The following is a 24,349-nucleotide window of genomic DNA, read 5'->3' on the forward strand; positions in this document are numbered from 1 at the left end:
AAAGTGCTCCTATTCCCTGGTGTTTTGTAGATGTGTCAATAGAAGGTTAAACTAAGTGCATTGCTTGGTTGTATACGAATTGTTCGTTTTACAACTGTTAGAATTACAATTGACCTTTTCACAATTGACCGAATTGTGAAGGTCAATTGTAACATATATGTGGGGGGAAACCCCCCACAACCCCCACCCAACGCCAAACCCCCAAACCCTATATATATATATATAACCAAACCGATATGGGATACATTACTCACCGTAATCGTATTTCTGATGCTTGTATCTGCTTAGATTCACATGCTGTGCATAGGCCGACATCTAGTGGAAGCTGCGGAGTATTGCAGTTTGTTTTTAAATTCGGTCAATTGTTAATTCGAAAAATTGTAAACAAACAATATGGGTAATACCGCATTGCTTACATTCCTATTGTTGTTATCACCCCATTGGTGATTGCTGACCCATATTAAAAATTGTATGATTTCTTTTAATTTTCAAATAAATACATAAATATTACATTTTATCAACCAGCCTGGTTCATGGTCCATTGTGACCCAGGGTATTTGAAAAGGGTATGTGATATGAGTGGTGTATCATCTCAATATTGAATCTAATACAAATAACATAAGCATTTCAATTGCGCGCTGCATGCTGGGCCGAGATAAGGTGTGCGTCGCCTGATTGAAATCCTAAACAAATTTGGGGGCTCGTCTGGGATTGATTTGGTTACCACCCCAGACAGTCTAACACAGCAGACTAACCTGCAAGGTATTAATACTTTGTGTGGTGTAGATACTGTGTTACACTGTACAAGCGCCTCCCAAAACAAATACTCTAAGCACCAGGCCTGTCTATAAAAGTAAAATTAAATCAACCCCAAAATAATTAACAAAGAAAGAACATTTCCAAAATGGCTGTCCAGTAGAGATCAATATGGCTAGGGAGCACCTTCTGCACAGGGTATTTGTCAGAGGTGACTGGCCAGAACAGGATGAAAAAGTCTAGCCGCAAGAAATAGCGCAACAGGTCACTGCCATGAACCTGGATACATGGCAGGACGGTGGCCTGTTACACCAAGCTCTGAGCGAGCTATACATTGCCCCAAAAATTAAAGAGGAGCAAATCAAAATGGCCAGAATCACGGCCTACATGTATCTCCACATAGAAGTGATGTGGCAAAAGCATGTTGAAAACACAGCTCTGGCGCAGAATCAAATTGAATTATTAAACAAAATCCAGACTGATTTAGATTTAGCAGAACAAAAATGACAAGAATTGGAGGTAGAATCTAGAAATAATGTCATAAAATTAAAAGCAGATTTTGCTCTCCAACAGCACAATAATACAGATCAAGAGACCCAATTGGCGGCATTGAAAGAGGAGTGTAAGGAAAAGGTTGACTCTCTGCAAGAGGGTCAACGGAAGTTAAATCAACAAATACATTTTAATAGAGCCTGCACAGAGCAGATGGTTACCCTACAAGACCAGATAGACAAATTGAAAGAGGAAAATAATAAATTAATCATGAGCGACCTTAATAAATTAATCATGAGAGACCTCCACTCTCAAGCAGAATTTAATGAGGAGCGGCAGAAATCCAATGGCATCAAAAAACAAAGGGAGGACCTGGCTGAACAGAGGGACACCCTAAATCAAGAGAAAGACGCCCTAGGGCAGGAAATAAGCAAGTTAAAAACTGAGTTAGAGGGAAGAGAGTTAGCCCTCCAGGAGCTAAAGGAACTGAAAACAGAGTATGGGAAGCTACTGGAGCACGCCAGATGGGTAGAGGGTGCTCTGGAAGAGAACACCCAGACCAAAGATGCTAAAATTCAGGAGGTGAATTTCCTGCAGCAGAAATTATCCCAGTATTTCCAGACCATACAGGAAGCGCAGAGAGACAATGAAGCTCTCTGTGAAAAGAATGATGGGCTCAACAAACAAGTGGCAGCACAAGAGCGGGTCATAGAGGCCAGCAAAGCCTTGATAGCTGAACAAAAATCTCAGATCTTTGCTTCTCAGCTAGAAGCAGGGGCTGAAAAGGAGAAACTAGCAAAGTTGGAGCAAGAGGGTGCTAGACATAATCCTAACTGGAGGGACCCTGAACAGGTAGAGAGAGACAGGGTAACCTCGGATCATAGTATAAGGACCTCTATGCTAAGGGACTCCAACCCAATTAATACTGTGAACACTGCCAGCTTCATGTCTACTGGTTCACATGAGCCAGAAACCATGAGGCCGGCAGAATTGAATAGACCCAGCATGATGGAACTGACAGGTCCGTGCCCCACAGAAATTGATGGAAGGGCGTCCCTGTATAGATACCCAAACATTCAGGCTGATGTCTCTGACCGGGAAGTCTCCAATGAGGGGAGGGTGAGGGAATTAGATCCACCGAAATATTATTTTCCAAGGGACCAGTTGGTCCAATTTCATGAAAAACCCAATGAAATGAGGCCGTGGGATAATTTGTGCTGACCTTAGGGAGCTAAACAAACGGGTCCCTACGTCCCGATGGCCTCTCCCCTATATTGACCAGGTGCTGGCCCAGATCCAGAGGTCAAAGGTATACACTGCCATTGACCTGACCAATGGGTACTGGACCATGCCTGTCAGTTGGGAGGACCAATACAAGCTGGCCTTTACCTTCGGGGGGCAGCAGTACACCTGGATCCGGACTCCCTTCGGATACATCAACTCCGGCAACAAATGCAACATCTTCCTACATAAGGCCATGCCTGACTTGGGTGAGATGGGTAACTTGGCCTATGTGGATGTCTTGATAAAAAGCTCAACTGTGGAGGAACACATAGCAGTAATCTGTTATGTTCTGACACAGTTGAGGGTTGCCAGAGCCAAAATCTCCTTCCAAAAGGCAGTGGTGCCGGATCCATGTCAACTTCTTGGGGCATGAGATAACTCCTGAGGGTTTCTGTTCCCAGGAAAAGAAAGTAGAAGCACTCACAACACTGAGAGAATCCACAACTCTGTGTGAGATGAGAAGCCTCCTTGGACTGACTAATTACAGTAGGAAGTTCATTGAGGATTACGCAGGGATCACAAGACCCCTGATCCATATGTTGAAGGGGGGGTCAAGTGGGATTGGAGTCCAGAACAAGCCGAGGCAGTAAAGCAACTCAAAAGAAGCCTCTCACAAGCACCTTGTCTAGCTTACCCTGTCAAAAACAAGGAGTTCTTCTAGGAGACAGGGTTCTCGAATACATGCTTGACAGCAATATTATATCAAAAGCATTACAAGGTCAATAAGGTCATCTCCTATGCAAGCAAGACTTTATCCTCTGTGGAGGAAAAATTAAACGATTGTGAGAAGGCACTCCTGGCAACGGGGTGGGCATTGAAAAATTACCGCCCATTCATCCAGGGGGAACACATCATAGTGGAGACTCCACACCAGTATCTCCAAAGTGACAGAATCCGGGCCGGAAATGTGAGTAATTCCGGAATTACTTCCTGGATTCTGTCAATGCAAGGCTTTGCAGAGGAGGTCAGATATGGCCAAAACAAGAAGAGTCCCTTCGCGCAAAGTCTGGCTGACTTGTATGATTGTGCCAGAGAAAACTGTCTCAAGGATAAAAGTCTTAAAATCCAGGACAACATGGAGGAGCACCTGAATTCCATGAACAAAGTCTATGAAGAAAACAAGTGTGAGGGAATGCCCACAGTGTATGTGGACGGGTGCTCCTACCATGTTGCCTGGGTGAATGATGCCCCTGCAACCATTCGCTGGGTACAAAATCGGTCCCTGTAGTAGGTCAGATGGCAGAGTTGATGGCAGTTAATCAAGCATTCCTCACTGCAGTCCAACTCAAACTCCACAAACTGGTCATAATCCCCGATTCGGATTATGTCCAGAATGGGTTAGTGGAGCACCTTGTTAATTGGAAAACCAGAGGCATGCTGTGTGCTAATAATAAACCGCTTAAACATGGAAAACTCATCCAAAATATTGATGATCTGGTCACTTCTAGTGGGATGACCATCTATTGGAAGAAGATCAAGGGTCATTCCAGAATAGAGGGGCCAGACAAAACTGGAAACGACATAGCTGATCAGCTGGCCAAAACCGGAGCCATCCAGGGGGAGCTCCTTTTGATCGAGTCTCTGCTGGGGGAAATCCAGGTCACTATCACTAGGTCCCAGACAAATGCTCACAAAGAACTCTCAACTGCCCAATGGAGTAAGGAGACCCCAGGTGCTGATTTAATCACGGCACAAATAGGGGATCCGATTATTGGTAAGTTTTGTCAACACATTTAGGACCCTGAGAACTGTCCCCTGACGGATACCGATTACATTGGGAAAGAGGACCTCAGGGTGTTGATAAAATGTCCAAAGATTTTCTGAATCCAAGACGGTTTGTTGGTAAGGAGATCCATATATGGCTGTGACCAGTGGGTGGTCCTTACCTCATTCCGAAGCCTGATGCTAAGTCACACCCACGATGTGGCCACAGCCGGTCATCAGGGGTTTCACACTACTTTAGAAATCTTGCAAGAGGTTGCATACTGGACACACAAGGGGCAGGACCTCGACCAATACTTGAAGGGGTGTCTTGTGTGTGCACAATTTCAGCCAACTTCACTCACACTAAGATGTCTCCATTCAAGCTGATGACTGGACGAAGGATGGTACTACCTCAGCATCTGATCTACAGAACACAGGAGCAGACACTGATTAACGCCTCCACAACTCATGAGTATGTTGAGAACCTAAGAAAACACCTTCAACATGCTTTTGTGTATGCTCAGCGGAAACTAGAAAGATCTGCAGAGGGGATGAAGACTCAGTATTATCTAAAAACAACCAAAAAGTAATACCAAGTAAGAGACAGGATCTACTTGTACAATTTCCAAAGGAACCAGACCAAAGAGCGCAAATATTTGCCTAGCTGGCGAGGACCTTTTGAAATTGTAGACAAAATCTCACCTGTCGCCTACAGAATCTGCATCCCCAAAGGGGAATTGACAGAAGAGAAATGGGTCCATATTAATCAATTAAAGAGTTGCCACCCAAGGCACACTTTGCAACAAATTGAGGAGCCCAGAGAGAATCAAACAGAGGAGACATCAGAAACCTGAGAATAAGGAAAAGAAGAACCAGAAGGGTGATCATGTAAGGGAGTATTTCCTTCATTATCAATTGTTATTATTGAATGCCTGTGTATCCTACTGCTGTCAGCCCAATTGGTGGGCAGTTAGTGGGAAATGGTTGTAACTGGTTTGTGTTCTCTTTTATAGATTCATACTGGTTGCACCTATCTAACAACCAAGGAGGACCTCCTTGGCAACCTGGAAGGGAGAAACCAAAGGAGATCCGGAAGTGTCGCTCCACACGATGAAAGGAAGATCCCAGGGAAAGAAGGGGGTGCCATTCCACGGTCTGACCAGAGACAACAAGAGGAGCAGGACGCACCATACTCTGATGGAAGAGGGACTCATACCTGCCGGACCCTGCTGTGGTCCATGGAGAAATCCCATTTGCCCGACTCTCCCTCAACTTGGAAAGTGTAGGAGAAGTCAGGGGGAGGGATGTGTGGGATATATTGACCCACTCAACGGCATTGCCCCACATCATTAAGCTGCATTTGCGCAAGAAACAGCGACCTGGCTGCGCTGGCTCCTGTGCACACCAGGACCTCAAAACTGCATTTTGGCACAACAAAAAATTGGCCGCTTCATCCTGCTTAGCACACTTCAGGCAAAATGGAACAAGAGGACACCCTGAAAAAGTATGCCAGTGTGTTCTGAAACCTATCAATGGAATCAAGGGAAAAAGCAGCGTTGCTTTGCTGCAAAAGCCAAAGTCCCCTTCAAAACGAAACCTTTTCACCCTTTAAAAATGCTGTTTTGACGCTACTTCCATATGTTCATACTGAAACCACTGTGAGTCAAAAGGCCCTGTCATGCCCAGGATATTTCACTGTGCTTTACCAAAACAAGGCATAATTCCCGAGTGACAGGCCCAGTCCAACCAACTCTGAGAGAAATCAATAAGCAACTTTACTTTCACTCGCACAGGAACACATGTTTATTTCTTTCCAAATGTATCAAGGCTCAGCAGTTCAAAGAGACTTTAACTCTCTCAGCCAGGTCAGTGGCAAATGTATCTATGCTTTAGATAAAACTCCTGCATTCAAGGAAATTACTACAGCTACATAAACAGTGTGGGCAGCTGCAAAACCGAATTTAAAGAAAAAAAACGGTAGGCGTTTTAACACATGTGGAAAAATGGGCTTTGCTGACTGAAGAAAATGTGGCCTGTTTAAAAATAAATTGTGAATGAAATCCTGCTTACTTAGCAATGTAAAGGGATTATGTTAGTGGTGACAATACACACATAGGCTATCTTCTTTCACAGGTTTGTTTTAATTCAGGATCCAAAATAAGAAATTAAAGAGTTTAAAACACAAGGGCTGAGTTTGTAATCCCCCCAAAAAAAACAATTATTCAAGTGCTAGTTCTGAAACTTTCCCCAAGGGGAAGGGCACTATCATAAAAACTCTCAGCAAATACTGACAACCCCCTGATAATTACGGGGTTGAACAGACCTTTGTCTCTGCTGGGACCCTGACAATAGAAGTCCTGGAACACTAACCTGTGAAGTGTGAAGGGACAATAAAAACTTCAATTAAGCTGAGAAACCTCCACGCTGCTGAATGGCAGTTGGCAGCAGTTGAAGTTAAAGAAAAAAGAAATGGACGCACGCACAAAGGAACTGCCATTTGTTCATGAAGACTATTTTATAAATAAACTTTAAAGACATTTATCTCGGCAGCAGGACTTTGGAAAAATGTAAATATTTCACTGTTTGGAAGTAATTTTATGGCCTTTCTTTTAAGACTTGGTACAACTCATTGCCGCATGGGGAACAGAAGTTACAAAAGATGACAAATTACCAGAAAAGTATACATGTCTCAAATGTAAATGTTTATACTTACATACCTTACAATCAACCCCATATATGTACAAAGTTATGGAATTTTAGGCCAAATCGGTCATGTGTAAAATTACCAAAATGTTTCAGAAGGCCGAAACAAGGTCCCACAGACTTTAGGATTGGACTGATATATGCTGATATATGCTGCACATCATATGTAACCTGTGTATAATTTGCCAACAGATTACAATTGTATAAATGTATGTTTTTGGCAAAATCGGATTTTAAGCAATGTAATTGTCGGGGTTGTTATGCATTGTAAAACTAACCTCATAGATATGACATAATTTTCCTGAAATCCAACCAACTGAGAGCGAGGCAGGGACTAGCACACTTGTCAAATCCCTTTGTTAGGGGTGTGTTTAGTTAAGCCTGCTCCAGTAATATACTTGGATGATGTCACTAGGTATTATAAATAAGGGTCCCTGACAAGACTCTGACACACACTCTTCCAGCGTCTTGTTCCTGTGCCATCTATCCAGACTCCAGATCCCAACTACAAGGCCAAGCATTGCTGATCCCATTTCCAGCAAGGCCTACAATATTGAAAACGCACTATTTTCACATTAACAAGGGGAAAACTGTGGTACCTTTGGTATCCTGATCCAGATTGGCTTGCTGCCACTCACTACATGCAGCTGCCATCCTGCTACCCTGATGCCCCATATTATCCAGTAACCAGAATTGCTAACTGGTATCCAGTCCATGCCCAGCTGATCCTGTCCCGCTAATTTTGTCCGGCTATCCTTTGTTAGACCAGATCCGTGTGGTAACCAGAGCGCTGACTGTCCAAAATCCAAAAAACTAAAAAGTGGACTATGAGTATCAATAGGAACCATCGAAATACATAGTATACCTTGCCTTGCCTTGTTCCATCTCTATCTCTAAGCTATCCTATTCTGACCCCGATATCTTGTTAAAATTGTCGGCATTATATGTGAAACCCTGCCTTTGATTCCGAGTGTTAGCGCTGATTTTCTCTTCATTTTTGTTTTGCTAGAACATAAGCCATTAGCGATTTTGATTAAATAAATTAATTTTCCATAAAGGAAACGTGGTACACCATGTGAAGGGTTACAACGGCTGCGTAACTGTGGAGATTCACAGTGGCATTCTCTTTTTCTTAGTAATTAAATCCAGTTTAAGTAAAATTTGCAATCCATTTTAAAGCCGTTTTTCTGTTTTTCACTACTCTATTTTCCTAAAAACTAACCATACTCTGCATAACTCACTCAATTTTCCAGCTAGAGACTTAATTTCACTTCCATATTGTACTAATGATCTATAGCTACACCCCAACAGAATATTTCACCCATCTTCATTAAAAACCGTTTTAGTAATTTCAGGCGGAAAACGGAAATATTTGTAAAGTTTCCAACATATCATTTTGATTGCAAACTGCTTTAAAACCTACCACTCATTTTCAAACTGTATGCTGTTGCTGATCCATTGCTTGTGATTGTTTGTACCTTTACATTGTTGTTCTAGTGAGGAATAATATTTGCTTCAAGGTTTTTACACAAATTCAACATTTCATTCATCCATTTCCGAGTGTCATTTTTAGCATTGCCAGGGTTTAAAATCCGTTTTTCTCTCTTGTTTGGGGAGGAAATGTCAGATTTCAGTTCTGTTTCTTGTTTGTTATTCCTGATTACCTGCTGATTCTGTTTATCCATTTAGAATTGATTATTTGTGGATTGAGGGAACCTTGCAGGGGGGAAATTCAAACTCAAGGGCTATCTTACCTGAAATCAAAAAAGTGTTCCTATTCCCCAGTGTTTTGTAGATGTGTCAACAGAAGGTTAAACTAAGTGCATTGGTTACATTCCTGTTGTTATCATCACCCCATTTGTGATTGCTGACCCATATTAAAAATTGTATGATTTCTTTTAATTTTCAAATAAATAAACAAATATTACATTTTATCAACCAGTCTGGTTCACGGTCCATTGTGATCCAGGGTATTTGAAAAGGGGGTGTGATATGACTGGTGTATCATCTCAATATTGATATGATATGATAGTTTATTTATATAGCGCCTATACACAATGTGTTTTAAAGCGCTTCAAGGCAAGGGAGGGAACAAGGGAAAATACAACGACATTCTTACAGGCCATGAACAGTAAGGATGTGAAATTAACTATCGTACTCGGCCTGACGACATTTCAGATAGTGCAAGAGCTAAGACATAGATAAGGTAGGGAGGGAGAGAGTGGGAAGGAAATGGAAACTGACAGGCGACTTCTGTACTAGGCCTGCTGACATTTCTGGTAGAGCCGGAGAAAAACAAAAGGTGAGGGAGAGGGGTGCAGAAAGGTAGGGGAGGAACAAAACAAGCGATTACCGTACTAGGCCTGACAACGTTTCAGATAGTGCTGGAGGGAGGGGGGAGACAGTAAGGGGATGGGGAAGCGACAGATGAGGTTGCTATCATACTAGGTCCAGGGACAATTCTGATAGAGTAAGTGCATAGAAGAAAGTAAGGGGAGGATGGGAGGAGATAGGAGAGAGGAGAGGGGAGGGGAGGGGAGGAGAGAACAGAGAGTAAGCATTCAAAAAGAGTGGAGAACCAAGATGTTGAGAGCGAATACAATTGCAGAAGTCAGTAGCAACTCACTTACACCTGCTCCCCAGCTGCAAAGGAAAAGAGGCTGGAGCACTCCTTAAGTCGGGAAAAGAGCGGCAAGCAAGAAGGCACCAGGTGGGTGGGGCTTGCTAAGTGGTGAAAAAGAGCAGCTATCAGGGAGGCACCAGGTGGGCGGGGCTTTGACCAGGTGACCTAGATCCACTTATACCTGCTCCCCAGCGGCAAAGGAAAAGAGGCTGGAGGGCTCCTTAACTAGGGAAAAGAGCGGCAAGCAGGAAGGCACCAGGTGGGCGGAGATTGCTAAGTGGTGAAAAAGAGCGGCAACCAGGCAGGCACCAGATGGGTGGGGCTTAGGCCAGGTGACCTAGATCCACTTATACCGGCTCCCCAGCGGCAAAGGAAAAGATCCTGGAGGGCTCCTTAAAGGAATGGTTCGCCCTACATTTTTTATTTCAAAAATAGATAGGCAATATTAAAAAAAAACGATTGGCATTTTTTTTTTCAAAGTCCCTATGTAAAATTTTGAGCAATTCAAGCTCAAAATTTGCAAAAGCAAGTACATGGGCGCATCCATTTTGTGAAATGGATGTCCGCCTGTGCTGGCTTTTGCTTTTGCGGCACTAATGAAGGAAAAGCCAGCCAGCTGTAGTAAACAAAAGCTACCACTGGGTGGCTTTTCCTTCATTGGTGCTGGGACTCGGAGGACGCAGACCGGAGACTACAGGCAGAAAAGCTGCTCGGTAAGTGCTATTTATTTATTTTTTTAAATAAGCACTAGCTGCGGTTTTTTGGAGGAGCCCGGAAAACTTAGAAATAAAACCGCAGCATTAAAAACGTATTTATGTTTGCGGTCACTTTTGAAGAGACTGCAAACATAAATACAACGTTATTGTGTTTGAAAACGCTGCGGTTTTTCTTTCTAAGTTTCTCAGGCTCCTCTGAGCCTGAGAAACCTAGAAAGAAAAAGCGCAGCGTTTTCAAACACAACCGCGTTGTGTTTCTGCCTAAATCTGCTTTCCCATTTGGGGCTCCTTCAGCCCGGAAAACTTAGAAAAAAAAACGCAGCTAGTGTTTATTTTTATTAAAAAAATAGCACTTACCGAGATGCAGCTGCAGCTTTTCTGCCTGTAGTCTCCGGTCCCAGTCCTGCGCGTACAGCACCAATGAAGGAAAAGCCACCCAGTGGTAGCTTTTGTTTACCACAGCTGGCTGGCTTTTCCTTCATTAGTGCTGCAAAAGCCAAAGCGAGCACAACGGCGGGCATCCATTTCACAAAATGGATGCCCCCATGTGCTATCTTTGAGCTTGAATTGCTCAAAATTTTACATAGGGACTTCAACAAAAAAAAAAGCCAATTGTTTTTTTGTAATATTGCCTATCTATTTTTGAAATAAAAATTTTTGGGCGAACCATTCCTTTAAGTAGGGAAAAGAGCAGCAAGCAGGAAAGCACCAGGTGGGTGGGGCTTGCTAAGTGGTGAAAAAGAGCGGCAACCAGGAAGGCACCAGGTGGGTGGGGCTTAGCCAGGGCGACCTAGATCCACTTACACCTGTACCCAGCTGCAAAGCAAAAGAGGCTGGAGGACTCCTTAAGTAGGGAAAAGATAGATACTCAACAATCTGGGAGACGTTCAAGGCCTGGGTGAGGGGGGCGCTGATTTCCAAAACTACGGGACTACTGAGGGCGGTAAGACGTGAACTGGCTGAGACAGAGACACAACTCTGATACTTGGAAAAGTCCTATACTGAAACCCGATGTACAGACACCCTAGCAGAGATAAACCAACTCCTCAAAGATTTTGATAGGCTGGCCATGAGGGAAGTACAATACATGGCAGCTCCAACCAGGGCGCGCAGATACGGGGAAGGGAACAAGGCGGGAAGGGCCCTCGCCAACCTCATAAGAGCTGATCGCCATCATACTCCAATCACAAGCATTCAAGATAGGGAGGGTGGGTTTGTAACCGGGGGTCAAGCCATAAACCATGAGTTCTTGAAGTTTTATCAAAGACTATATTCAAATAATGATAAGAAAACAATACCAGAAATACAAACATACCTAGATGACCTAGAATTCCCGACGCTCCCATTAGTAACTAAAATGGCCCTAGAAAGCCTGATTACTGAGGAGGAAATCACAGAAGCTATAAAAGCACTGAGTTCAGGGAAGGCCCCGGGATCTGGTGGGTTGGGGGTGGAATTATATAAAGAATTTGGAAAAGAACTGGTCCCAATTATGCTGAAAGTGTGGGAAGAGGCACTAGAGTTAGGTGTACTCCCGGAGTCTATGCGTGAAGCAATAATAACAGTATTGCCAAAACCCTGCCGCCCTCCGCAAGACATGTCATCGTATAGGCCACTGTCACTCATAAACGTGGACGCCAAGGTGTTCGCCAAGGTCCTTGCGAACAGGCTAGTACCAAACATGCCGACCCTGATCCATCCCGATCAAAATGGATTCATCCCCACAAAATCCACAGCTTTGAACCTACGCAGACTGTTCGCGATAATGGCGCAGATAAATCCAGAAGCGCAGGCTGTGGCAATATCCCTTGACGCAGAGAAGGCATTTGACTCGGTGCCCTGGGTATATCTCCTCGAGGTGCTCGGAAGATATGAAATAGGCCCCAATTTCATCAAATATGTTAAATGACTGTATACAAAAATGGGGGCAAGAGTTCTCACGAACAATACGATCTCTAATCTATTCATGCTGGGTAGGGGTACCAGACAGGGCTGCCCATTTTCACCAATATTGTTTGCATTAACCATCAAACCTATGGCCATAATGGTCAGACTAAAACATGGAGATAGGGGAATACGAATGTCAAGCCCGCCCCAGTCGATCTCACTATATGCAGATGATACTTTATTGTAGGTCCGGGACCCTGCCACCAACCTAGCACCACTAATACAAGACATACATAAATTTGCCGACTACTCAGGATACAAAATAAATAACAAAATATTCCCACTGACACCACACACCATAAGTCCAACGATAACGGAGAATCTAAAATGGTCAGCTGGACACATACGGTACTTAGGTATAATGATATCCCGAGACAGGCAAACACTATATACGGACTATGAACAAATTATACAAACACTCAAAGTACGGGAGGACTTGCGGCGCCGGATTTCTAATTATACTAACTTGTGGCGCAAGCACAATTTGTAAAACACTGGTACGACCTGGAGGACCGATCACCCCATATATGTCTTTCATTGCGGTACCGTAATTAGCACTGAATTCCCTTTGCTGCACCCTACTTTAACGGCTGGTAAAACCAGCCGTTAAGGTCGGGCCCCGCAAAGGGACCTCGTAATCAGGCGTTAAGGGTTTAACGGCGCCGACACCTTTTACGGCGCCGTTAAACCCTTAACGCCAGGGTCGTAATAACCCCACTGGGACCCGAACAGGGAAGGTAAAATGCGTGACATGTTCCCGAACGGGAAATTTGTGACCAGAGAGGAATTTGGAGGGGCGATAGGATGGGGACCATTTAAAAGACTTGAGTACCACAGGATGAAATCTGCATTTAAAGCGTGCTGGCCACTTTTCCCAGATGAACCACCCTCGCACCCATGCATACAGGCGGCCACGTCAGGTACGGGACTGGGAATCTCCAAACTATATTCATTAGTACAAACACATATACCCACAATTAATAACACCAAAACTAAATGGGAAGAAGACCTAAATATAAACATTCCAGAGGAAAAATGGACCAAATGTTGCATGCTCACAAAGTCGGTGTCACTGAACGCAAGGCTTCGTCTGGTACAGTAAAAGATCCTAAATAGGCTCCATTATACCCCAGCTAAGATGACTATATTCTCAACGGGTCACTCGGGGGAATGCCCTAAATGCAAAGCAGCCCAGGCAAGGTCATATCATATGTATTGGGAATGCCCCCTAATCACCACATTTCCCAGCGACCCTTTCTCTGCAAAAATACCTAGGAGACATAGGCAAACAGGCTGAAAAGACCAGGAGACTGTTCAATGACTCCTGTGCAGTAGCCAAAAGATGTATATTGAAATGTTGGACAAACCCGTCACCACCCAAGATCGAACTTTTTTCCGTGATCTGATTTACGTAAATGAATGCAATGCAAGCAACAATACACGCCGACTGTGATACCAAGCAACCGCCCAAGGACATATGGGCCTCATTCAGGATGTACCTATGCGAAATGGCCTCAGAGGAGGAAACTGCTGTATGACTTAAATATAATTGATGTAACATGTGTTTAACGATATGAGCAATATATGTACTTTGTTATGCAATGTGCAATATGTTGAATCTGTTTTGACCATCAATAAAAGAGAGTTAAAATAAAAAAGGAGGGAAAAGAGCGGCAAGCAGGTAGGCACCAGGTTGGCTGGGCTTGCTAAGTTGAATCTAATACAAATAACATAAGCATTTCAATCGCGCGCTGCATACTGGGCCGAGGCTATGGTGTGCATCGCCTGATTGAAATCCTTAACATATGGTAATTTTGGGTTTTCTCTTTTCTGTCTGGCTGTTTCACAAGATAGTTTACTGGACCCAACACAGCTGTAATTCTATAGGAGCCTCTCCACTGAGCCAGCATTTTATTATGAGTTGTAGGTAGTAACACAAGTACCTTATCCCCTACTTGGAAAGTGCAAACTCGTGTGGTTCTGTTGTAGTATTTCTCCTGAGCCAACTGTGATCTCCCCAGATTATCTTGTGCAAGCTCTCTGTTTGGTAAGGTGTGTTTTTAGATTGATCACATAGTCTGTGAGATGGGTTTCTTCTTCCTGTTCCTCCCACCCGGCTTTTGCTGTAGCTAGAATTGTTTTTGGTTTATGTCCGAACAAAAGCTCAAAAGGAGAGAAACCTATGGATGATTGAGGGTTGTCCCTTAACACCATTAGCACCCACCGTAACACCCTGTCCCAATCCTTTCCTGAAGGGGCTGTGACTTTTTTTAGCATAAGTTTGATTGTTTTGTTGGATCTCTCCACCAAGCCATATGTCTGTGGATGATAAACGGAAGTGCGTATTAGTTTTACCTGTAGCTGTTGGCAGACCTTGCGCATCACACCCGAAACAAAGTTCCTTCCTTGGTCGGTTACTATTTCTGTTGGTAACCCCCACCCTAGAAAAAATGTAACTAATTGGTTGCACACTTGAGTGGAATTAATACCTCTCATGGAAACGCCTCTGGGTATCTGGTGGCATAGTCCACTATGACTAACAGATACTGGTCCCCATGGCTGTTGGGCTCAAGTGGACCAACAATGTCCATGCCGATCCAGAAGAAGGGTTCCTTGATTAATGGCATGCGGTGCAATGGAGCCCTATTAGGTTTATTCGGGTTGATATTTTGGCAGATAGGGCATTCCTCGCAGTACTTATCTACTTCACAATACACGCCTGGCCAGTAGAACCATTTTAGTAGTTTCTCTTGAGTTTTTTCACAGCCCAGATGTCCCCCGGATGCTTCGTTGTGTGCCAATTTGAGGACAATGGGTCGGAAGCTTAAGGGCACAAGTAACTGTTCAATTTCTATTTTATTCTGGTCAGTTGTGACCTGATACATCAGGCCCGCTGTGTTTTGAACCACGGGATCCCCATTCACTGGCTTGGGCTGGTGAGTGCTTGTTCCCTTGCGCTTCTTAAAGTAGGGTCTGTAAGAAATTCATTTCGGAACGTCATCTTTCGATCATCTGGTAGCCATTCTATAAGCCCACTGAATTTGTTGGTTTTAGACCAATTTCGTTTAACTTCTCTCACTTCTCTTCTACTCTTCCTTGGGGTTTTTTCGCACTTTGTAACAATCTCTGACTGGAAACACGGGGTGTTTTTGAGCCAATAGGCCTCAGTAACACAATCTTGAAAAGTGGGTAAGTATGTCCCTACTAAAACGGGGGTGGGTATGATATGATTTGATATTTTATTTGTATTGCGCTCGTACACAAGTGTTTCAGAGCGCGACAAGGCAAGGGAGGGGAACAGGCGAGAATAAAACAACGATCTTACTAGGCCCAGTGACATTGAGAACGTGCAAGTTCATGGGAAGGGAAAAGGGGAAAAGTACATGGAAGGGGGAGAGTGGAAAGTGCGGAGCAGAGGATAGACAGATAAATAATAATAAATACAAAAATAAAATAGATAATGGAGCAATAAGCAGGGGCAGTGCAGCCAGCAAGTGGCAAGTGCTGTGTTTATGGCAGCAGACTGGGTAAGTCTGATGAGTGCATAAAAAGAAGAATAAAATGGGGGGCTGGGGGACTGTATGGGTACAGATACAGTCTCCAGTGCAAGTGGTGGCCACGAGACAGTGCAGAAAGGTGGCAGGGTGAGCAGGTACCTAGGCCAAGGAGACAGATGGTGGCCAGGTGTACAATGCCAAGAGAGAGCAGATCAGCAAGGGAGGAGGGGAGCAAAGGCAGATGCAAAGAGGAAGGTCTTGAGGTGTTTCCAGAACCGGAGATGGTTCTCCTCAAGTATTAGAATGGAAGGGAGGTTGTTCCAGAGGGAGGCCCCAGCTGAAGACATAGATCTACCCTCGGCTCGTTTCTTTGAGAAACGACTGACCCTGAGGAAGCTAGAGGTAGAGGAGCAGAGAGCTTGATGGGGGAGGTATTTGCGGAGGGATAGCTGAAGGTATTTTGGACCCAGCCCCCAGAAAGCCTTGTGGACATTGCAGAGGGTTTTAAATGTATTCCTTGCATCCACTGGGAGCCAATGGAGAGATTTCAGAGCTGAAGAGATACGATCCCAGGGCTTGAGGCCAAGAATAAGTCTCGCAGTCCTGTTCTGGCTTAGTTGCTGAGGGCGAAGAGTAGAGGCAGGTAGATTTAGAAAGAGGCTGTTACAATAGTCCAACCTAGAGAGAACCAGAGCTTGGGAGACAGTGAGCTTCTGGGGGAAGGAGAGGAAAGGAAGAGTACCTCTGAGGATGTGCAGTAGGAAGTTTGACTTTTTTAGAGACCTCAGAGATGTGGGTGGAGAAGGAAAGTGTGGAGTCAAAGATGACCCCAAGGTTCTTAGCCTCACAGGTGGGGATAGGAGGAGGGCCAAGCAAGGCCGGCCAGAGAGAGAGAGGGGAAAGGATGGTAGGTGAGGCATTATGGCAACATTCATTTTGGAACTCACCCCGTTAATTTCGAGGGTGACCTGCTTTGAGGGATATGTTTTTGTGTCCCTATTAATGCATTTTACAGGTATGAGAGGTTCCCCAACCATCCCTGCCCCACTTACTTCCGGTCTTATGGGCGTCTGTACGCTGTCGAGTAGACTTTGTCTTGGTATTCCATCATCCCAAATTTCTACTAGATGGGGCTCTCTTCTTCGGAACTCCCTTGATTGGACGTACCCTATTTCCATAGGTTCTACTTTTGGTTTTCTTGGGCAAAACCAGGCAATGTGGCGCCACTCGCCACAATCGAAGCACTGGGGTTGTCGACAGATGACTGGACACACAGTCGCCTTTGGCTCTGGTCAGACAGGTTTGGGGTCCACTATAGTTGTTCCTCGAGGTATGGCCTTGGTTATCTCCAGCAGACCGGCCCTGGTGGACCTTGCCTTTTGAAAGGCAGAAGCTATGTCAATTGCTTCCGCCAATGAAGGCCTGTGGTGTTGGCGGACCCAGCATTGCATGGCGGTCAGAAGTGCTTCCACAAACTGTTTGAGTTTGATCTTGTCCAATATTTCCGGTATAGAACCTCTAGCCGGTTCTAAAAATGTGTCTGTTAAGTCATGGATTCTATAATAAAGTTGTCGTGGAGTCTCCACATTCCGCACCTGGGCTTCTCTGAGCCTCATCCGGTATGCTTCCTCGTCAACACCCATTCTGTCTAGAATGGTTCTCTTGATGTCCGTTTAGAATGCGTCACCTGCCGGATTTGCAGCGTGGTATGCCCGTTGCATGGGCCCTGTTAGTAATGGAGTAATGAAATGCCCCCATTTCTCAATAGCCATTGAGAGTTTGGGCTAGTCTCTCAGAATTTGTGAAGAAATATCATGGGTGTTCCCCTTGCTGGAACTTCTGCAGTACCTTTGTTGGAGCAAGGCTCAATCCTCGGGAGGCCGTCATTGCTTCTGTGATCTGTTGGGCGTGTCCTGGTTGGCCAACTGTAAATGAATGGCCTGTTGCAATGTTTGTCTGTCCGCCTGGGCTTGATGGGTTTGGACTTGCATCAATTGTTGAAGCTATTGCTGTCCATCCGACAAAGCCTTGACTAACTCCTCCATGACGTGTTTCTGGATCCCACCGCTGCCACCAAACTTTGTAAGAACACGCTGGAGGGATGGTTGCGTTCAAAAGATAGTCTTTATTGACCAATTAAAAATAAAATAATAAGCAGATTTCAGGAAAGCTTTCCTGTTCAAGAGTCCAAAGAGACTTTTCAGCAGTCTTGGGCAGTCTGGCTCTACAGCCCTTCAAAGAGTAAGGATGCAGTCTGGACCTAGTCCTCGTAGGACCAGAGGTGCTCAGCAGCTCTCTCCTCGCCTTCCTGCCGATTCTGAAATAGAACAGAGAAAATTCTGTCAGTCCTTTCTCCCTGGCTGCTTTAAATAGGGGCTAGTGAGCCACTGGCCAATCAGGAGTCTGTATACTGGAAAGCCTTGATAAGCCCCTCCAAGCCCCGCCCCCTTCCTTCCGACATGAAGGCAGCCATAATGCCTCTTGGACGTGCTGCCGCCCGGACTTGTAGTTTTGGGAAACGTCTGGTAATAAGTCTGTTTTCCGTATTATAAGCTACTGTAGTGTTTGTATCTCTTATATGGACACGGTTCCGTGAACCAGTGTTGCTTTCTGCACCCTCCTCCCCCGTACAAAAAACCTGCCTAGCTGCTGCGATGTGGTCATCCTTGTGTTTTAGTGACATCGCAGGGCTTTTGAAAGTGAGGTTGCTGCTTTCTTTCTTCGTTGACAAGCTTGCAGAATTATGATGAACCGTGCTGCTGCTCTCTGTGTTTGCTGAAGCGTTTGCGGTCCATGATTCACTGGGTTTGCCGTTTTCAGTCCTACACGTGTCTTTCTAACACGTCCCGAGGGGCCCGGGTTTCTCACCCTCCACAAAACGCGACCTTCCTTCTGGGAACGAGGACAGGTTTTCTATTCTGGGAGCGCCGCAGCTCCACCACTTGCTCTCTCCCATTTCGTCGTCTCTGACATCATTCCCCTTAGTCTGTTTGTTCAGACTGGGATAATATGACTCTCACACCAACATTAAAAGGGCCTTGCGGACACATAATATCCATACAAATTCAGGAGAATGGGATACTGGCGATAGGATAGGGATGTAAAGGGGCTCAACTAACATCAGTGAACGTTTTTTTGACAAATAGGAAATTCCTCGCAAAAGTTATTGATGTGTTGATAAATGCAGAGCAATAAGAAAGTACAACAGATGTGTCCCTGTGAGTTACAATGCCCTTGTGTCCGGGCATTGGATGAGAAGGAGCCAAGTCTAACACAACCTTCCTTAAAGGCAGTGGACTAACAGTTGGCATGGGTCTGCCCATCCCTTCACATTGTTCTCACCTCGAGAGTAGTGCCCATTGTTTGAAAAAAAATAAGGCTTGTTTTACTCCCACCCTCATCTACCAAGAAAACCTGGCAAAAGCGGACCGGAGGGATAGGTCATTCATCTGGGCCAGGGAAAAGTCTCAACATAGAGGAAGGGAATCAGCAGCCTTTCGAGAGGGACTGTGCAGGGGCTGGATGCGACAACCCACAATTGGTCTCCCCCAGCTCAGTGACCCTCTATTAAAAAAGGTTAAAAATAAATAAATAAAAAACAGCTTAACTAACTGCTCCCATTCCAGGACTATGAGATGAAAGAGTAGGACTTTGAATACTCCCTTAAAAACTTCATCAGTTACTCCAGCTTCAACATTGCCATATTCTGCTCCCAGCCCCGATTTGTCTGCTAACCACCAAATGGTACCAATGGGTAGGTGCATTACAAGGCAGGAGGAGATCAGGGACCAGCCCCCAGGGAGAATATCCACTTTGTAAACACTATGTAGATCAAGTTCAACAGATTGGGAGGTTGTTATGAAGGGGAGTTTGGCCCTTTTGGTTAAATTAACCACATTTAACACCGGGGTTGGATCTTCAATGACAGTCCCGATCGATCCCACTTGTAACACCAAATCACAAGGTCGGGACAGATCAATGCAAGGCAACACAGAAGAACAAGTTACTTACATGTGGTAATGTTCTTTCGATTGGATGCTTCTCGCACGTATTCCGCATCTTATGATTTCTCCATATCCAGATTTAGCTGCTTCACAAAACTTTTCCAGCAGGGGGCGCTGCATGCCGATGCCTGTTGACTCAATGTCCCCTGAGGGCCCCAGTCTCAATGTCATCGATGCTATATAGTGTGCGCAGCGACCGTTGGCTTCACTTCTGTTTTTTACTTGTATTAGGTTATCCTACGCCCCTGACAGCTACTCACCCTGAAAATGCGTAAACTGCAATAACAAGGAAATTCTACTGTGGGGTAGGTTGGGAGGGGCGATGAGGAATACGTGGGAGGAAAATCGAAAGAACGTTACCACAATTAAGTCACTTGTTCTTCGAAAGGATTGTGTCCTCCCACGTATTTCTCATTTTATGATAGTCTCACAGAGCAGTACTATTTCTGGAGGAGAAAGTCAGAATTTTCAATCTTTAAAAATAATTTTAGGAATTCATTATTGGTCTGTGGGTATAGAATTTAACACTGCCTTCCCAAAATCACCTTCCCAGCCTGAGGAAGAGTCCAGGCTATAATGTTTGGTGAATGTGTGGAGCGAGTACCATGTGGCCACTGCACACATACTTCCATCTTTAAAGCAGAGGAAGTAGCCATGCCCCTGGTAGAATTAGCTCCAAGACCCTCAGGAGGATCTTTTCCAGTGAATATGTTGCATTCAGAGATTCCTAAGATGATCCACCTACCGGTCCCCATCATGTCCTATGCAGACGACATCGTCTTGCTCGACAGAACACCATTTGGACTCCAACTTTCTCTTACAGCACTAAGTGACTACATGAAACAAAACAAGCTAACAATCAACAGCACAAAAACAAAAACCATGTTTCTAACGAAATCTAAAGCAAAAGCAAAAAAAACACCGGATTTCAACATCAATGGAATACGACTGGAAAATGTCACAACATTTAAATACCTTGGCATTATCATCAATCAATCAAAGACAGAAACAGACTGGTTAGACAACCTAGAACAAAAGGCTCAAGCGCTCGCACGACAGGGATGTATTCTACACAGAAAATACGGAAAATTCTCATTTAAGCCCATCATCATGTTCTACAGACAAAAATACATTCCTATCATAACATATGGAACTGAAACAATGATGAATGCAGACCATGTAGACTGGGCGAAATTTGAAGCAATATTCTGGCGCAAGATCTTAACCCTTCCTCAATCATATCCCATGGCGAGAATTCGCTATGAAGTAGCTACCCAATCCATCGGTTCCATGGTACGATGGAAAAGACTAGATATCTACCGCAAAATATTGTCGGATGACAAGACCCCTGCAATCCAAATCCTGAAAACCAACTCAACTGCTCTAAATAATATAATACTACAAACCTGGAAAAAAACAATAACCAAAGAAATGGAGCAAGAAGACATATCGGAAGAACTTCTAACGAAACGCCCCCAACACGCCAAAATCAAAATGCTACAAAACGATTGGATCAAAACCATTGAAAAGAAAAACACATACAAACTGACTTTGCAGTGCAATAAGGACAACAGAAAACTACATGAACCACAACCATACATCTTATCATTCCCTGATCCAACTATCAGATCAACCTTCTTAAAAATCCGGCTGAACACCTTACCAACTAATGACTACTTGGCATCAACAAGACAGATCCCAAAAAACCAGAACCACTGTCGATTTTGTGAAATCATCACAACACCAGAAACCATATTCCATCTGGTCATGGAATGTCCCTCTCTCGCCAACCAGCGCAAGCAGTTTGGGGCCTACTTTGACCTTGCCTCGCAGCAAATGACAACAGATGAAAGATGGGCTGCGATTCTCAGTGGACAAAATAACAAATACATATTCACAGCTGTCCTTTACCTTCACAGCATTCTCGAGATCAACGGAGGAAAAATGCTTTCCTAGCACCGCAGACTACACCTTTTTTTCTTCTTTTAACCACGTATTTCGCACGAATCACAATGATGAAAAAGTTTGAGACAAAACTAAAACATCAAAAAAAAAAAAAAAAAAAATAAAGACATTTAAAAAAAAAAAACAATGCACCAACTGCTGTAGGTTTTTAAAAAGCATGAGAATTGCTAAGCAAGGTATAACTTTAAAGATCACTGTAGAAAGGCAGGTTAGTTTAGAAACATGGCAGTACACTTTCTTTACACTTAAATAGTGATACTGTGTGAGAATCCCCCCACCTGGGCAACCTGAAAGGGAAAGGTTATATTGTACTTTTTTTGTATATTCCACCCAGTCCAAAGAGGATCAATAATGCTCTGCTTTTCTTGCACAAGTCCCACCACCCCAAAGTACCCGAGATGCCACATGAGAACAGGACCCAAGACGAATCGGGGACCCGTGGATGATTCCTGAGGCTGGAAGATTGCATTCCTCGTCACAGTACCTTTAGTGCCTTCACAGGCAAAGTGGTGGAGATTCTTGGCTTTACTCGACGGGACCCCTAAAGCATGGACCCCCTTTGGAAGAAGGATTTGCTGGGATGTCGAGGCCAAGAGAAAAGAACCCAAGCAGTGTCTGATAGGTAGCACTTTCAGTGTTCACTGTGGTCTCCCTTGGCAGGTTGTTACTCTAGCTGTGGATGTCCCACGAAAGTAGGTGTCGGGTTTCAGGATTTTGCGGTTTACTGGCTTTCAGTTCTTTGGTGATGTAGTTGCAGCACAGACCTCTGGAGGGCTTCTGGCGACCTGGACTCGACCACTTGACTGGACTGCAGACCCTCACCAAGTCTAGACCCTCAGGAAGTCATATTCAGATTTTGGTGGCGGGTACCCCCTGGCAGACACTCCTATGCACATAGGAACCCTGGACCGTCTCTCACGTGGAACAGTGGTTGGATGTGGTGGCAGAGATGTCCTTTGAAGGATTCTTCAATCAAATGGAACTTTTGCAGCTCCGGGTGTTAAGCAGCACTATGCCAGGGTACCCTCTCTACTGGTCGATGCGCAGCAATCTGGCTTCCAGCGGTCACAAACACTCATCCAGACCCTGGGCGACACAGCTGAACTTCTTTAGATCAAGATGTCAAGGCACTCCTCTTCTGGGCTTACAACCCCTTCTCCGGACGGCAGGCACACAGGACTGGCTTCGAGGGTACTTCGAAAGAAGAGCAGCAGGTGCACAATGGTCCCTCATAGCTCGGGAAGGGATCACCTATCCAGGACCTCTCTTGCATCAGTCTTTGGAAGAATACAGCAGCTTTCGGATTTCGATGAATAGAAGCAGCAGCAGCCGACTTCTTCATGCAGCTAGGCTCCAAGGAACAGCTTCTCACTTCAGCTTCTGCACAAATTGGTGTGTGAGAGGTCCCTAGTTATACACATGTGTTCCCCATTCATTAAGGCTGAGCCAGGCTCAGTCATCCAATCACACACAAGTGCATTCATGCAGGCAGGCTAACAATCAGGCTCCCGGGCATTCAGGCCATTCACCCAAAACCAGACACCCATAACACAGAATGTGGATGGAGTAAGCACCTAGCCTTTTCGAAGCTCTACACTGCATTCGCTCCAGTTTCAGTCAACGATGGCCAAGGAATTGTGTCCCGCAACCAAAACCAGACAGTCACAACACAGAAGGCATATTGCCTCTTCACTCCATTCATACAGGCTCCACCCCAGGGGTGTACCCACAACACACAGTCCCTGGGAAGGCTCCAGACAGTCTGTCAAGAGGCAGCTCAAGAGCCATATATGGCCCTTCCACCCAACAGCCATTCAGAAGGAAGGGAACTTATTCAGGGCTTCCCAGGACTTTGGGAAACAAGGGGTAAAGGCAACAGAAACCAAGTGGCTACAGTGGCCATCTTGCCTTTGTTCAGGAATCCATTGATTCCTATTGCAGGGCCTGGGTTTCTCAAAAATGGTGGATACTCAGCCACTGTTGAGTCAGTCTGTAGCTGCCACTAGCCCATACCCTGTTCTGTGGGCAACACACAGGTGCTCAGAAACACACAGAAGGGGTGCAAGGGTGTAACCCCCACCCAAGGGCGCCTTAAGGTTAACCCATGGGTATTATTCAGCAAAAGGAAAAATGAAGAGCTATACTGCCAGAGGTCCAGGCTGGACCTTCATGGCAGAAAACCTACACAGAGAAGTGGTAGGACAAGGACTAGGCAGCCCTGTCCCTCCAAAAGGCATTTTCAGCATCACACAAGGTTTTTATAAACTTTGTATGAACTGTTGGAGTTGTAAATGTATTGTCTGTATCGGATTCTAATTTCAATTTATTGTGAAAATATCATATTTAGAAGCACCATGTACCCTTTGTGGGAAAACTATTTTAATGCATTTTTTAAAAATCTTATATGGCTTCTGTAAGGTTTTAAATTAAATAAAATCACAAAAATAAAAGAATTCAAAGTGTACTAGATGTGTCATAATTCTTCTTTATTAACATTATCCAAGAATCAAAGCTAATATAACATCTGCATGTTTGTAAGGCACCTTTTGGCCAAAAGTAGCTGTTGGTTTCAAGCGAACTAGGCTCTGCTCGGCTACAAGGAGGAGCTACATGTCTCCAACTCTCAGCAATTTCGAACATTGATTCTTTTTCTGCTGA

This window comes from Ambystoma mexicanum, chromosome 14, assembly GCF_040938575.1.
Source record: "Ambystoma mexicanum isolate Mex_15411 chromosome 14, UKY_AmexF1_1, whole genome shotgun sequence".
Taxonomy (NCBI): Eukaryota; Metazoa; Chordata; class Amphibia; order Caudata; family Ambystomatidae; genus Ambystoma; species Ambystoma mexicanum.